This window comes from Rhinatrema bivittatum, chromosome 1 (genome assembly GCF_901001135.1).
Source record: "Rhinatrema bivittatum chromosome 1, aRhiBiv1.1, whole genome shotgun sequence".
NCBI lineage: Eukaryota > Metazoa > Chordata > Amphibia > Gymnophiona > Rhinatrematidae > Rhinatrema > Rhinatrema bivittatum.
This window is the reverse complement of record NC_042615.1, coordinates 635,233,075-635,248,984: the sequence shown is the minus strand read 5'-3', so window position 1 is coordinate 635,248,984 and position 15,910 is coordinate 635,233,075.

The following is a 15,910-nucleotide window of genomic DNA, read 5'->3' as shown; positions in this document are numbered from 1 at the left end:
TCCATCGTTCCAATAAAAAGGTTTGAAACGCTGTGTCCTCTGCCAGATAATAAGGGAAGCGCCAGCCCCTACAGTCACTCACTTGAGGGAGCACTGCCAGATCCACCCAAATTGGGGCATGATCTGAGACAATAATGTCTCCAATTCCTACTCCTGAAATTTTGGAGAAGGAATGTGTGCTGACCAACCAATAGTCGATACGGGATTGTGTGGAATGAACTCTGGAGACATGTGTAAAGTCCCGCTCAAAAGGGTTTAGAGCTCGCCATGCATCAACCAGGTGCAAACTCTGTTCAAGGAGCTGTATCCCCCGACCCTTGACCCCCGTCCGCCGCAGAGTGGCAGAGCTATCTAATTCGGGGTCCCGTAAAGAATTGTAATCTCCCCCCACTACCAGGAATTTGTCCATATATGAAAGTAACATTTTATGTATATTCTGAAAGAAAGGCATTTGCTGAGAATTCGGGGCATACAGGTTGCACAACACCACAGGCATCTGATTAATTGTTACTTCTAAAATAAGAAAGCGACCCTGAGGATCTTTATGTTCAGAAAGAACTTGTAGCGGGAGATTTTTGCGCACCAGGATAGCTACCCCCGCTGACCTCGTGGTGGCGGAGGCATAATACACCGAACCCACCCAAGACTGACATAATTTCAGGTGCTCCACATCTGTAAGATGGGTTTCCTGCAAGAATGCTATGTCCGCAGCCTGTCTCTTCAAGGCCTGTAATACCTTCAACCGTTTGACAGGTGTATTAATACCACATACATTCCAGGATATCAATTTGAGATTATGCATAGCCATTTACCCCATATCACGCCATAGAAAAGTAATTTGAACAATGAGAATTTCCCAACTCCAAGGGAATGATGACCACCCCAGCTCTGGCCATTTCCCTGTGAATGTGATTTCCCCACGCCACATGCCACCAAAATGTTTGAAATCTGTATCATGCCAGCACCTTGTATCTTTCCCTGACCCTCCTCCCCGCTCCATTCCTCCCCCCTTCCCCTTCCCCCCCCATCCCCCCTTCCCCTAACTAGACTCCCCAGAAGTCTCCTCTCCACTAATTCCCCACCTAAGAGATCCTGTTAAGACACTCGGGCTCCTCTGCCCCCTCCCCCCTTTCTTCACCCCCCATCCAGCTTGCAGCAACATAACAAGGGATGGGACTCCATAGAAATAACATAACATAAAAGTTGAACAAATAACAGCTTTTGTTCCCCCCTATAAACAATTTCACAATACAATATTGAAACACCTATAGTATACCAATATCCCATTGCAGCACAAAGTGGAGATCTGTTCACACCGCTCCAGCATGTGCCAGAAACTTGGAAAGAGAGAGAAAAAAAACAGTGAACAGACTTAACTGTCAAATATTAAGTAACCAAAGGGTGCAGGTCCCCCTGCCCCCATAAGCAATAGATTAGGCAATGCATGCCATGCCGGTAGAAACTTCTCAGCTTAAGTAGCTGGCTGCCTGTCCTGTACATTTATCCAGTATCCGACCCAGGGCTGCGTCCGCCCGGTCTTTCTCCAGCCCCACGATCCAGGGTTCCAATGTAAGCTTGTAAGTCAGCGACCTCACTAAACCATCTGGGTCCTCCAGGTGTACTTACACGGACCTTCGCTGGGTATACTACCACAGCTCTCTGACCCAGATTAAACAACTGTGTACACAATGGGGAGAAAGCCCTGCGCTGTGCAGATAAGGGCCCCTGAAAAGTCTTGGAAGATCAGAATCTTCTTTCCCTCATACAACAACGCTTTCCCCCGACGGCTGGCCTGCAGGATCGCTACTTTGTGAGCATAATTTAACAGTTTTATTATTACTACTTGTGGTTTTTCTTGCTGAGCCCTTTTCTGCCCCAACCAGTGAGCTCTTTCTATTCTCAGGGGACCGTGCTCAGTGCCCAGAGACAGTTCGCGAATCAACCAGTTTTCTATTTTTTGGGGCAAATCTCGATCCACAATTTCCTCTGGGAGGCCTACCAGACGTAGATTGGACCTCCTGGACCTGTTTTCAAGGTCTTCAATACACGCTGTGTGTTGGGTGATCTCCGCACGTAGCTCCGCTACCTCTGACCGCATGGCCTGGGCGCCATCTTCGCCGTCCGAAACCCGTTGCTCTAGGGCTGAAAATCGCGCTTCATAGCCAGCAAGCGCTGCGGTCACCTCGCCGAGTTGGGACGAAAGTTTTTTAAACTCTGGCTCCAGTGCCTCTACTACCGCGGTGCGAAGATCTGCCCAGCTCGCTGGTGCCGGTAGGTCTGCCATGCTGTGTTCCTCCTCAGAGGCCGAGTCAGTAGGCCTGACTTTTTCTTTTGCCGAATCCTTGTCCCTGCGCGCCGTGCGGGTCGACATCTGGCTACCGTTCCGCTCACCAATAATAGCCGCTGGGATATTGAGAGACTTCCACGCAAAAATGAACAGCAATTAGGGCCGGATGGGGTTAGATTAGAAATCAGGGAGCCCGAGAGGGTCGGCTACATCCGCTCCCTCTCACGTGTCACGTGATCTCCTGTTTGCTTTTTTTGACTGCTGTAGCTCACTGAACCGATGATTTCAATGTGTTATCCACTATGATGCCTAGATCTCTTTCTTGGGTGGTAGCTCCTAATATGGAACCTAACATTGTGTAACTATAACATGGGTTATTTTTCCCTATATGCATCACCTTGCACTTATCCACATTAAATTTCATCAGCCATTTGGATGCCCAATTTTCCAGTCTCAGAAGGTCTTCCTGCAATTTATCACAATCTGCTTGTGATTTAACTACTCTGAACAATTTTGTATCATCTGCAAATTTGATTACCTCACTTGTCGTATTTCTTTCCAGATCATTTATAAATATATTGAAAAGTACGGGTCCCAATACAGATCCCGGAGGCACTTCACTGCCCACTCCCTTCCACTGAGAAAATTGTCCATTTAATCCTACTTTTTGTTTCCTGTCTTTTAGCCAGTTTGTGATCCACAAAAGGACATCACCACCTATCCCATGACTTTTTACTTTTCCTAGAAGCCTCTCATGAGGAACTTTGTCAAACGCTTTCTGAAAATCCAAATATACTACATCTACCGGTTCACCTTTATCCACATGTTTATTAACTCCTTCAAAAAAGTGAAGCAGATTTGTGAGGCAAGACTTGCCTTGGGTAAAGTCAGGCTGACTTTATTCCTTTAAACCATGTCTTGCTATATGTTCTGTGATTTTGATATTTAGAACACTTTCCACTATTTTTCCTGGCACTGAGGTCAGGCTAACTGGTCTGTAGCTTCCCGGATCACCCCTGGAGCCCTTTTTAAATATTGGGGTTACATTAGCCACCCTCCAGTCTTCAAGTACAATGAATGATTTTAATGATAGGATACAAATTTTTACTAATAGGTCTGACATTTCATTTTTTTAGTTCCTTCAGAACCCTGGGGTGTATACCATCCAGTCCAGGTGATTTACTGCTCTTCGGTTTGTCAATCAAGCCTACCACATCTTCTAGGTTAACCCTGATTAGTTCAGTCCATCTGAATCATCACCCATGAAAACCTTCTCCGATAAGGGTATCTCCCTAACATCCTCTTCAGTAAACACTGAAGCAAAAAAATCATTTAATCTTTCCGTGATGGCCTTATCTTCCCTAATTGCCCCTTTAACCCCTCGATCATCTAATGGTCCAACTGACTCCCTCACAGGCTTTCTGCTTCAGATATATTGTAAAAGGTTTTTACTTTGAGTTTTTGCCTCTATGGCCAACTTTGTTTCAAATGTTCTCTTAGCCTGTCTTATCAATGTCTTACATTTAACTTGCCAACGTTTATGCATTATCCTATTTTCTTCTGTTGCATCCTTCTTCCAATTTTTGAATGAAGATCTTTTGGCTAAAATAGCTTCTTTCACCTATCCTTTTAACCATGCCGGTGATTGTTTTGCCTTCTTTCCACCTTTCTTAATTTGTGGAATACATCTGGACTGTGCTTCTTGGATGGTATTTTTTAACAATTACCACTCTCTTATTCATATCATGCTTGGGCGCCTTAGTCTAAAAAAATGACTTATGGGGATATTTTCTTTCAATCTGCATTGCTGATGACTAGTAAAATGTAATAATGTATTCCGATCTTGAATCAAACAGTTACCAACAAGGGCCCTGAACTTGGTGGTTGATGAAACAGATAAATATGGGAAAATAAGTATGGGAGCTTGCTGGGCAGACTAGATGGGCAGACTGGTCTTTTTCTGCCATCATTTCTATGTTTCTATGATCTATCAGGTTATAGTTAGTTATATATATATATATATATATATATATATCAAATATTACCACCTAGGCAATGTAAATATGTATAAAGTGCTTAGTGAGAATAGCAAGAAAAAGACCCACAAGGGGCAAAAAGCACTAATGTACAATCAAATATGCAATTTTAGAAAATTAAAAGTTTATCTTTATTTATAACTTCCAATATAATACATAAAATAAATGAGCTACTATGTGAGTACACAGACTAATATATTGAGTATGCATAGAATAGTATATGATATAAGAAAATTCCCTAACTTAACCTGGCCTAAGCCTACAAATGGTTCAACATATAATGCATAAATGCAATCCACTTGGTACAAGGAAACTAATTGTGCTTAATACAAAGAATCTAGGGTCATTCAACATATAAAGAATATGTCTCAGAATTGATACAGAATACAATTATATAATTGAGCACATTCCTAGAGGTGCATAGACTTGTTGCATACTAAACTATGTTTCTATGATCTATCAGTTTATAGTTACATATATATAGCAAATATTACCACCTAGGCAATGTAAATATGATCAGCCTGAGACAAAGAGATGGTCACGGCAAGGACAAGATGCAGGTAAGAGCAAGGCAGGAACAGGAGAACATAGACAGAAGCAAGAACACAGGAGGCACAAACAGGATCAGGAACAACAGAGCAGCAACATGCAATGCAGAGCAGGAAGACCTGTAAAAGGGGTTCAAATATACAGGAAGTACAGCCATGTTCTTTGGATATAGCAAGATGTCAGAAGCTGCTTCGGAGGTGCTTCAGATTAGAGGTGAGGGGTGTTGCACCATACTACTGCAGAGTTAGTACAGTCCCTCTGCAACCAAAGAAGTATAATTTCAGATTGGCATCATGATAGCAATTGCTTCTATTCAGGATTGCTAAAACATGCTACATATTGCCATGTGTCTGTCAGTGTCCAGCCCCTCTCCCAAAACCCAAGTGGTTTATCATGCAGGAATATGATATCCCTTAATTACCTGACACAAAAGATATCTGCCAAACACATTTCTCCAATAGAACAATAGCACATGGTGCTAAGGGGCTGAAGTGAACTTGTGCAGAAATACATGCACTTTGAAGGCAGGTCCCTGTCAACTATGAGAAAAGCATGCACAGCCTAAGTAACATGCAAGAACAGACTCACGTAAAGAAAATAATGGGGACCTAGACTATGTGGTAGCATTTGTAATGCGTATGTTACCCCACTATTTTTCTGAGATACCAGGCCAACGCCACAGAAGTGGTCCACAATATGGGGATAGACCAAAGGATAGAAACCAGTCAGTTTCATATAATCGGATGTCAGGCCTAGGCCCATCTGATTTATATCCCCCGACACGTAAAGTGAGACAGAAGTGAAACCGATATGATGATCCAACAATATTGGTGCAAGGCACAAGCACAGAACCATGCTGTCACATTAGGCTCCTGGAAGGATGCTGTATGAAGTAGATTACCTAATTGGCATCATACCATTAAATGGAGGATGGTGCAAGATATCACAAACAGGCCGATAAGGTAAACCACGCGGGAGAGCGGGCGAGCGCCCGCTCTCCCAGCGCGTGCACAGGCCACTCTCCTGTTCGCGCGATTCAGTAACTTAATTTGTTTAAATTAGAGCCCGTGGTAAAAAGAGACACTAGGGACACTAGCACGTCCCTAGTGCCTCTTTTTTGATGGAAGCGGCGGCTGTCAGCGAGTTTGACAGCTGACGCTCAATTTTGCCGGCGTCCGTTCTCAAACCTGCTGACAGCCACGGGTTTGGAAACCGGTCGCCAGCAAAATTGAGCATCTGGTTTTCAACCCGCGAGCCGCGGGCCCATTTTAATTTTTTTTTTTTAATTTTTAGGCGCTAATTTCTTAAAGTAAAATGTGCGGCTTGGCTGCACATTTTACTTACTGTATCACGTGGGAATGACTAATATGGCCATCAACATACATTTGCATGGTGCGGGCGCTATTAGTCTCAGGAGGGTTGGACACACGTTTTCGACGTGCTATTACCCCTTACTGAATAAAGGGTAAAGCTAGCGCATCGAAAACACATGTCCAAATGCCGGTTACTGTATCGGCCTGTAAGTGTGAAATGTCATGCTAAATTATGTAATTCATAAGGCAATCCTGCCAAGATGGGGTCTAGAGACCTTGCAAAAAAATCATAATTTCCATTGCATAACCTGAGGTTGTTTGATTAGAATGCCTGGTAGAAAAATGAAAGATGATGCCAGGCTCACAATTTTAATATGAAGTGACTGTTAACCGTGCCCAAATTCCTGATGGAAAGAGGAGATTGACCCTAAAGTAGCATTGCCAGCATGCAATTCAGTAGTCTTGCCTGGAAGAAACAGATATGAGCTGTGGCAACCGATTGTGAAGAAAAATAGCTTGAAAGATCTATTACTGCTGCAGGCTATTGCCGAACCACCATCGATGTGCTATTATGTACCAGTCCTGAGCAGGTAGTTTGTTGTCTGCTAATTCTGGCAAGTTGCTTCACTGCCCTCATCTGCAAGCACACCCATAAACACATGTTGTAAAACTTGAAAGATGGTGGCATAACCACAGTATTACAGGGGTGCTTACTAGGTTCCTCTAAAGCTTGCCTATCTGAAAAAGGGACTAGACCAGGGGTGAGTACAATTACTCCTGATTTATTAACCATGAGAAAGCACCAATGCATCGCATTGATCACAGAACTACCCTGCCTGTAAAACAACGGTCATTAGCTGAAGCAGCCAGACTGACATGAATGAGCTACTAGTGTTGGAGGCTGCCAGAATATTACCATAAGGATGCGTGATACGTGTCAGTCTTGAGCATGTAGAATGCTGTCGGCAACAGACCTGACAAGCCGGTGCTCCCCTTAGAACACTGAGACACCAGAATATCCAGCGATCTATTTCAAAGGCAAGATAAGTAATGTAACATGTCATCTCTTTCTGAAACTGACAGCAACACTAGAATAGTGCACCTGAATACCACAATACCAAAAATACAATATATGACTAACCACCCCGAAGCTAGCAGTGATTTTCATACATCTCCCTTGCATGTGGACCTGACCTGTATGCAAGGTTTGAAGGTCAGACAAACCATTCACTGCTTTGTGAGCCAGCTCACAGTATGCAATAGGTGCCTGTGTACCCTATAGCGACTTGTTTATAGAAAGTGAAGGATGAAACACAAAAATTCTGACAATATGCACACTGGAGGTGACTCCTTGGTGCTGTCTGACCTACAGTTCTGGTAGTGATTGATCATTTGCTGAGCAAAAAAAACACTGCATGTAAAACAGTTGTGCTGCCTGATGTGTGCATTTGAAAAACAAGGTCATTGCAGCATTTTACTACATTATGTAAAGGACATTTGACTTGTCTGAGATGTTAAGTAGTGTGATCACTATCATCACCAACAAGGCACAGCAGAAAATAGCATGTACTATCTGAAAGGCCACGTGATACCATCACCAGTGCCCGAGACTGAGTCATAGCTAGAAACATACAAGGAAGCCATAAATTACTTGCTTGAGAAAAGGAGGAAATAAGACATGCAAGAAATGCTGATCAAAATATATGCTGTAGCTGGGGCACTTGCTATGGCCTCTACCTTGTACTCAATTTGCAAAGGTGAAGAGTATGCGAGGATTACTAAATATGATGTTCCCCAGTGGAACTTTAAGATTCAGGTAACCCCTCACCCTTTGATCTAGACACCATTGTCATTGTCTGATAATAATTACATAATGGAATTTGCACTAGCAATGAGAAGGCATGAAACCTGGAGGTGTATATTTCTGGTGCTCAAGATGCCATTGTGGCACTGGCAAAATAGACCTGTAACATCTAGATGCTTGCTTACCTGGAGCTCCTATCTGTCCTGCATTGCAAGGCCTACCACATATTTTTATCCCTTGATTACTGACCTATAACATGTCTGCCATCCACAATGTCCAAAGATGAAGTACTGAGAGGTCCAAACATAAACCTTTGAGGAATTTTTTTAAATATTAAATAGTGGAAAGTAAACCCACTTGAACCTATCCATACGACCAAAGTTGACTGCTGCCACACACTTCACAAGTTTTCTGACCACTGTTTTAGGGTAAAGCTGGCCGCCCAAATGCCCCTAAGGAGTGTCAAATAATCTTCAGAGCAATGGATATCTGCCTTTTAAGAATGATCATAACTGACTGCTGCCATGCCACCATCACTTGCACCATACTCTACAGCTCTTGACTAAGCAACATGTCCTGACTCTGCAATCAGATGTCCATGAGATGAAGCCTCAGAATTAGCCATAACTGAGCCATGCTCACTTTTGTCTATACCCCTAAGATGGCCAAGCCAATCCTGATGTCTCCTCCATCGCAAACTTGCACCCTGTTGGGATGAGATAATTGTTGATAATCATTCCCATATGCTTGATCACTAACTTTGAACTCCTGAAATCTCTATGATATCCTGGACTGAGAAGTAGGGATTAGGACTGGATTTAGGCATTGGCACAAAGACAGTTGACTAGGAGTAAATTATGAAGGCACCAAATATCCAGGTCAAAGAGGAGTGCAACTGTGCTAAGGAGAAGCCTGCTCTAGCAGTCCCCATCAAAGGGACACTGTTATAGTACTCTGGGGAGTAGAGGCACTTCACACAATATATGCTTTCTAGGGTCTCTTCAATCTTGCCTATGGGTACTCAAATACTAAATCCAGCCCTGGTAGGTTGTCTATAGGACAAAGCAGAATGCCCACAGAACTAAATACAGAATATGGCCTCTGAATGAGTAGCCGTTGACCTCATGTGTGGGGTTTGCTTGCCAATGTGCCCTGACTTAGCTATGACAAGACCAGGAGGTCACAATTGGAAGGGCTGGTTGCTACAGTTATTGGATCTGTTGCTGAGTCATAGACTTCAATGGGTCATGCAAATGAATGGAAAAAAATATAAACGAATGAGACAAATAATATTTGTTTCATTTGTCGGACACCTCCATTTGTTTCATGGATCCAGAAATGAAATGAATATAGATCCATTTGTTATGTTTTACCAATTTGTTCCAAATGAATCCACATCTCTAGTTGACTGAACTGCATAACATTTTTGCTTTCCTCAGGGAACAGACCTTCTTCATTAATTTGGACACCGAGGGTATGTCTTGATCCATCAGGATCTCCTTTGGTGTCTCCACTCTGAAAAATATCCCAGTGAGGACACTGGCTTCTGCATATTGAGTAACATAATCTAATACAACTAAAATTTACTGATGACTTTTGGTGGATCTTTATATGGTCCCAACCTAATCCATGGCCACTTTATCTAACAGGATTTCTATAATTGGAAGAGTGATCAAGGGAGCCTTCAATTGGCAGACTGGACAAAAGACTTCTATTTCACAGAAAACTCCAGGCCAATAAACTATGGGAAAATCCTCTTTTCAATTTCATTTTTACCCCAATTAGGTAAAATGATTAGGCCAGAACATTTTCATTTTCTCTAAAGGATTTTGGAACCATTGCTTTTTCATACATTTTAAGATTCACAAATTATCTTATCGCTCAATATATTAATTATCTCCTTATTCATGTAGCTCCTGTTCTATCATTTGGTCTGATGCAGGGGTTCTCTTGGGAATGTTAGAGTCAAAAGAGAGGAAAAGTCAAATCTTTCAAAGTCATTAGGTTTTTGACGGATTTATAGACATCTTCCAGTAAAAAAAACCACACAGCTATACAGTCTGATGTTGATCAAAGTAAATCCTTTCTGGGATATTTGATGCAGACGAATAGTCATTTGAGGGTGTTCACTTGAGTATGGGTCAATCCTTCAGAAAATCTAAATTTACTGATACAGTTCAAAATTCATAGTCTATGTAAATCTTCACAAACTAGGGGTTTTCTTTACCAACCTCTCCCTATGAAGCAGGCAGCCTTTAGAAAGGAACATTCCCTGGCTTTCCGTTTTTGGTACCTGGTTTCTCATCTGTATATCTCTGTAGACCAGTATTTGAACTAGACAGTCTCCTAAACAGATGCAGATAAACTTTTACTGATGCTTCCAAATCAGCAACTCCAAAACAAGTATACAAGTCTGGCAGTCCTTCCTCTGAATCCAGATTGAAACTCCACTCTTCAAACACTTAAGAAAAATGTTCAGTGAAATAAAAGGAGTATGGGACTAGCTCCCCATTCAGCATTCTTCATCTCTCTTAGTTCTCTCTATCACAGGATCCTCCTTAGACTACCAGAAATTGTATTCTTCCTGAAAGACCTGAGGGCTCTGACCTTGACCCTCAGTCACATTCTCAGGATGGAAGACTGGAAGAAAGAATAAAGCCACACAAACAGTGGCATGAAGACTCTTCTTTTGTTGGCTTGGGGTCTTCATGTCACTATTTGTGCTGCTTTGCCTATCTTGGTGCCATGGGATGTTAATGCCACTATTGTTGGTACCTTTTGCTCATCCTTTGGTGTCATGAGGAATTCATACTGCTATTGTTGCTGCCCTTGGCCACTCTCATGGTGCTTTAGAGTGTTTTTGCCACTCATAGGTATGCTTTGCCTCTCTCATGGTGCCTTGGACTGTTCATGCCACTGAAACAAAGGAAAAAAAATAATGAATGCAAAAAATGAAATGGCAAACAAAACAAATTAAATAAATAAAAAATGGCATCTGAACTAATCTGTACCAAAATTATTTTCCCATGCATGCCCTACTAGAATCCACACACAAAATATGTTTTTAAGGATATGCATGCAAAATATCGGTTTTACTTCAGGACCAGTCTTGTGCCTTATCTCAAATCATGTGATATTTCATCTAATGTAAAATTCTAAAGACTAAATTCAGTTTACCAAGTACAATTCATACTGGGCCAAGATCTAACTATTTCCTAAGTTTAGGACACCTGCTTGAAAGCAACCATTTCACCAGAATTTGTGCTTTCAAGATGTGTTTCCTCTGCTTAAAGCTTTAGCTCCATGCTCTGCAAGACCACAGTAAAAATGCCAAGTGTTACATTGTATAGTAATAATACAGAAAGAGATATTGGCTTATATATCATGTCACATTAATATCCTCACAGTGGCAGCAAGAGCTCCTACAAAATCTTTTCCCAAGCTCAAAACATAAAAGATTTGTAATAGTTTCACTTTATTAAGCTATATTGCGGTCAAAGTGGTCATATGCCACTTTATTTTTTTCAGATGCAGCAATAAGGTACATATTTTTAATCATTGTAATAGGCATCAAATCAATAGTTGTCAGAAGAGATTTAATTAGCAGTTAATTGTTAAAGACTTATGTCTTTAAATCAGTCATTAAGGGAATGGCTAATTTCTGATAAAAGTAAGTGGTCTTCTTTCAGAAGATAATGCCATATTTTTCACCAGATTCATCCCCAGGGCGTTCTATAATTGCAGTGTCTAAGGAAATATGCCTGTTAGTGTCTAGGTATGTACAGAGGCAAAAATTTCATTTCATAAGAGACTTCTTAGGAAATTAGAAAGTCATGGGATAGGTGGCAGTGTCCTACTGTGGACTGCCAACTGGTTAAAAGATAGAAAACAGAGAGTAGGGCTAAATGGTAGATTTTTCCAATGAAAAGGGAGACCAGTTAAGTGCCCCAGGGATCTGTTCTAGCAATGATGCTTTTTAATATATTTAGAAATGACCTGGAAATGGGAACAACAAGTGAGGTGATCAAATATGCCTATGACACTAAATTATTCAAATTGTCAAATCACAAGAAGATTGTGAGAAATTGCAAGATGACATTGCAAAACTAGTAGACTGGGCATGATTATTGCAAATGAAACTTAATGTTTTCAAGTGCAAAGTGATGCACTTAGGGAAGAGTTACCCAAATTATATCTACAAAATGCAATATCACCATAAAGAGTCAGCATTCAGGGTTTGGATTTAGGTGTCACCGTTAAAAATACATTGAAATCCTCTGCTCAGCAAATAAAGCAAATATAATGCTAGGGATTAGAGATGTGAATCGTGTCATTGATCGTCTTAACGATCGATTTTGGCTGGGGGGGGGAGGGAATTGGATCGTCACGGTTTTAGGTTTGTAAATATCGTTTAAATCGTGTTTTAGTGTGCCGGGAAAACCGGCACACTAAAACAACTCTAAAACCCACCCCGACCCTTTAAAATAATTCCCCCACCCTCCCGAACCCCTCCAAAATGCCTTAAATTACCTGGGGTCCAGAGGGGGGGGGGGGGTCCCGGTGTGATCTTTTACTCTCGGGCCTCCAGTGCATTGTAGAAATGGCGCCGGCGCTACCTTGACAGGGCAAAGGTAGCGCCGGCGCCATTTTGTTTTTTGTCCCCCGACGTCAGGAGCATAGGAGATCGCTCCAGGACCCCCGCTGGACCCCCAGGGACTTTTGGCCAGCTTGGGGGGGGCCTCCTGACCCCCACAAGACTTGCCAAAAGTCCAGCGGGGGTCCGGAACAACCTCCTGCAGTTGAATCGTGTTGCCATACGGCCGGCGCCATTTTGCGCAAAATGGCGCCGGCCTGTACGGGGGGTTCGGGAGGGTGGGGGATTTATTTTAAAGGGTCAGGGTGGGTTTTAGGGTTGTTTTAGTGTGCCGGTTTTTCCGCCCTCCCCCTTCCCCTCCCCCTTCCCCCGATTTACGATTTTTGATGATGAATCGGGGGAATTCCTATTATATATCGCCTCTAACGATTTTTGACGATTTAAAATATATCGGACGATATTTTAAATCGTCAAAAAATGATTCACATCCCTACTAGGGATTATTAGGAAAGGAATGGAGAATAAAATAGAAGATATCATAATGCTTTTGTATTGCTCCATGGTGTTAGCTCATCCTGAGTATTATATTCAGTTCTGGTCACCACATCTCAATAAAGATATAGCAGAATTAGAAAAGGTACAGAGAAGGGAGACCAAGATGAGAAAGGGGATGGAACAATTCCTCTATGAAGAAAGGCTAAAGATGTTAGGACTCTTCAGCAAAGAGAAGAGACAGATGAGGGAAGATATGATAGAGGTCTATAAAATGATGAGTGGAATGGACTGAGTTTAATTAGTTGTTTATTATTTTAAAAAGTACAAAGACCAGGGAATACACAATGGGGTAGATTTTAAAAGGTGTGTGTGGGAGTAGATTTGTTCACACAACCCAGCATGAACAAATCTACTCCTGATTTTATAACATGCACGCGCTGCCACGCATGTTATAAAATACAGGGTCGGTGCGCGCAAGGCTGTGCAAAATCGGCAGCCTGCGCACGCCGAATCGCGCAGCCATCCTCCATTCCCTCCGCGGCCGCTCTGAAATTGGAGCGGCATCGGAGGGAACTTTCCTTCCGGCCCTTCCCACCTTCTACTCCCTTCTCCTGTCTAACCCACCCCCCAGCCCTAACTAATTCTCCCCCCTACCTTTATTTTACAAGTTACGCCTGCTCGAGGTAGGCGTAACTTGAGCATGCCGGCCGGCTGCCGGTGCGCCATGTTATGGTCCAGGGACTGGTCCGGAGGCCATGGCCACACCCCTGGAATGCCCCCAATGACGCGCCGGCCGCGACACCCCCAACATGCCCCCAACAAGCCCCCCCCAGGAAAGTCCTGGGACTTACACGTATCCTGGGGCTTGCGTGCACTGCCGAGCCTATGCAAGATAGGCTCAGCATGTGCAGGGGTGGAAGGGGCAGCTTTTCGGGGGTTAGGCATGTATCTTATGTGTGTAACCCTTTGAAAATCTGCCCCAATTAATTTACTAGGTAATACATTTACAACAAATAAGAAAAAATATTGTTTTTACAATGGGGCGGATTTTAAAAAGCATTTACATGCGTAAATCTGGGTTTTACGCATGTAAATGCACTTTACTCGAGTAAGTGGGCTTTTGAAAATTGCTACAATATATGCCATTGAATCGTCCAAAGGATTTATTCGCATAAGTGCACTTTACGTGAGTAAATGGCTTTTGAAAATTGCTACAATAGTAGTTACATTTATGCGCGTAACTCCTTTGAAAATTACCCCCCCCAATGCATAATTATTTTCTGTAATTCATTGCCAGAGGATGTGGAGAAAGCTATTAGTATAGCTGTGTTTAAGAAAGGTTTGAATAAGTTCCTGGAGGAAACGTCCATTAACAATTATTAGGGTAAGGTTGTAGAAATCCACTGCTTATTCTTTGATTAAGCAGCTTGGAATCTATCTACCCCATAGGATCTTGCCAGATATTTGTGGCCTGGCTTGGCCACTGTTGGAAACACAATATTGGACTTGATGGACCCAGTATGGCAAGCCTTATATCTTTTGTCTTATTCATTTCGTAGGTTGTATTTGTTCATTCAATTACCATTAAAGTTAAAGGGGGAAGCAATAAGGGCTATTTTGGGCTTCCAAACTGGGATTTTCTAATCATTTCTAAAAAAAAACTTGTAACTGGATATCAATAAAAGAATGAAAAGCACTCTATCAAATGGTACCAAAAGTGGCATGAATGGCCAAGGGATTCACATTGAGGCAAAACAATACCAGCAGTGACAGGAGTTCACCATGGCACCATGAAAGAAGCAAACCAACTGCAAAAGTGGCCAAAACACCCTAAGGTTTCAAAAGAGGGGTAAACAGCACCCTCAACTGAGGTATGAATTCCCCAAGACAGCATGAGAGGGGCAAAACTGTCAGGAAAAACGCCAAGGATGTGATTGAGTATCAAAGTAACAGAAAGAGTGGCATGAAGACTCAAAAGCACCATGAGAGACACAAAGTAGCCACTAGCAGTGTCAAAACCTCCCCAAGACTCCAAAAGAGTAGTAATGGACACCAACAATGAACCCACCTCCAGAAGAAAGCACAAGTGGGGCAAAGTAACAACAAGTATGGTATTTACAGCACAAGGCACCATGATGGGGGAATAAAGCAGCAAAATTGTCTGGAAGAACCCAAGGCATCAATATTTTTTTATTTTATTTGTTCATTTCTAACCATTTTACTCAATGGGGAAAGCAATGCAGACTATCCTGGGCTCCCAATTTGGAGTTTTATAACAATTTCTAATGAAAATAGTGGGTAGACAGCATCCTAAGAGAGAAGGCATGATAAAGCTTCAAAAGTATTTTGTACTAAAAGTGGCATGAAGAACCCAAGAACCCGCAATGGGGTAAAACAGTGCCAGCAGCTCCAGGAATCTCCAAGACCATCAGAGGGGCATAGTAGCAGCAACATTGACCAAAACACACCAACACGGTGGCTCAAGGCAACCTGCTGCCTGAGGCGAGGCATGAAGTAGCATTCTCATATCTCCTCCAAAGCACGGCACAGATTAAGTCATCAAGAGGGGTATGGGGGGTGCCTCTTTGTAGTCTGGACCTTTTAGTGATTTGAAATGTTGTAGAAGGGGGAAATCAAAGGTCAGAGTTTCCAGAGGAGTGACAGTGTCAGTGATAGTGTCTCTAGAAAGCTGGTAACCCTGCTTCATTTCCAGGAACCTGAACACCTGCTTCCCACCTTTTCTCCAGTAATCTCCCCTGCATAAGTTGGAGATGGGTGAATTTTGGAGGTCTAAGTATCAATCAAAAAGAAGCAAAGAGAGGGACAAAGGGC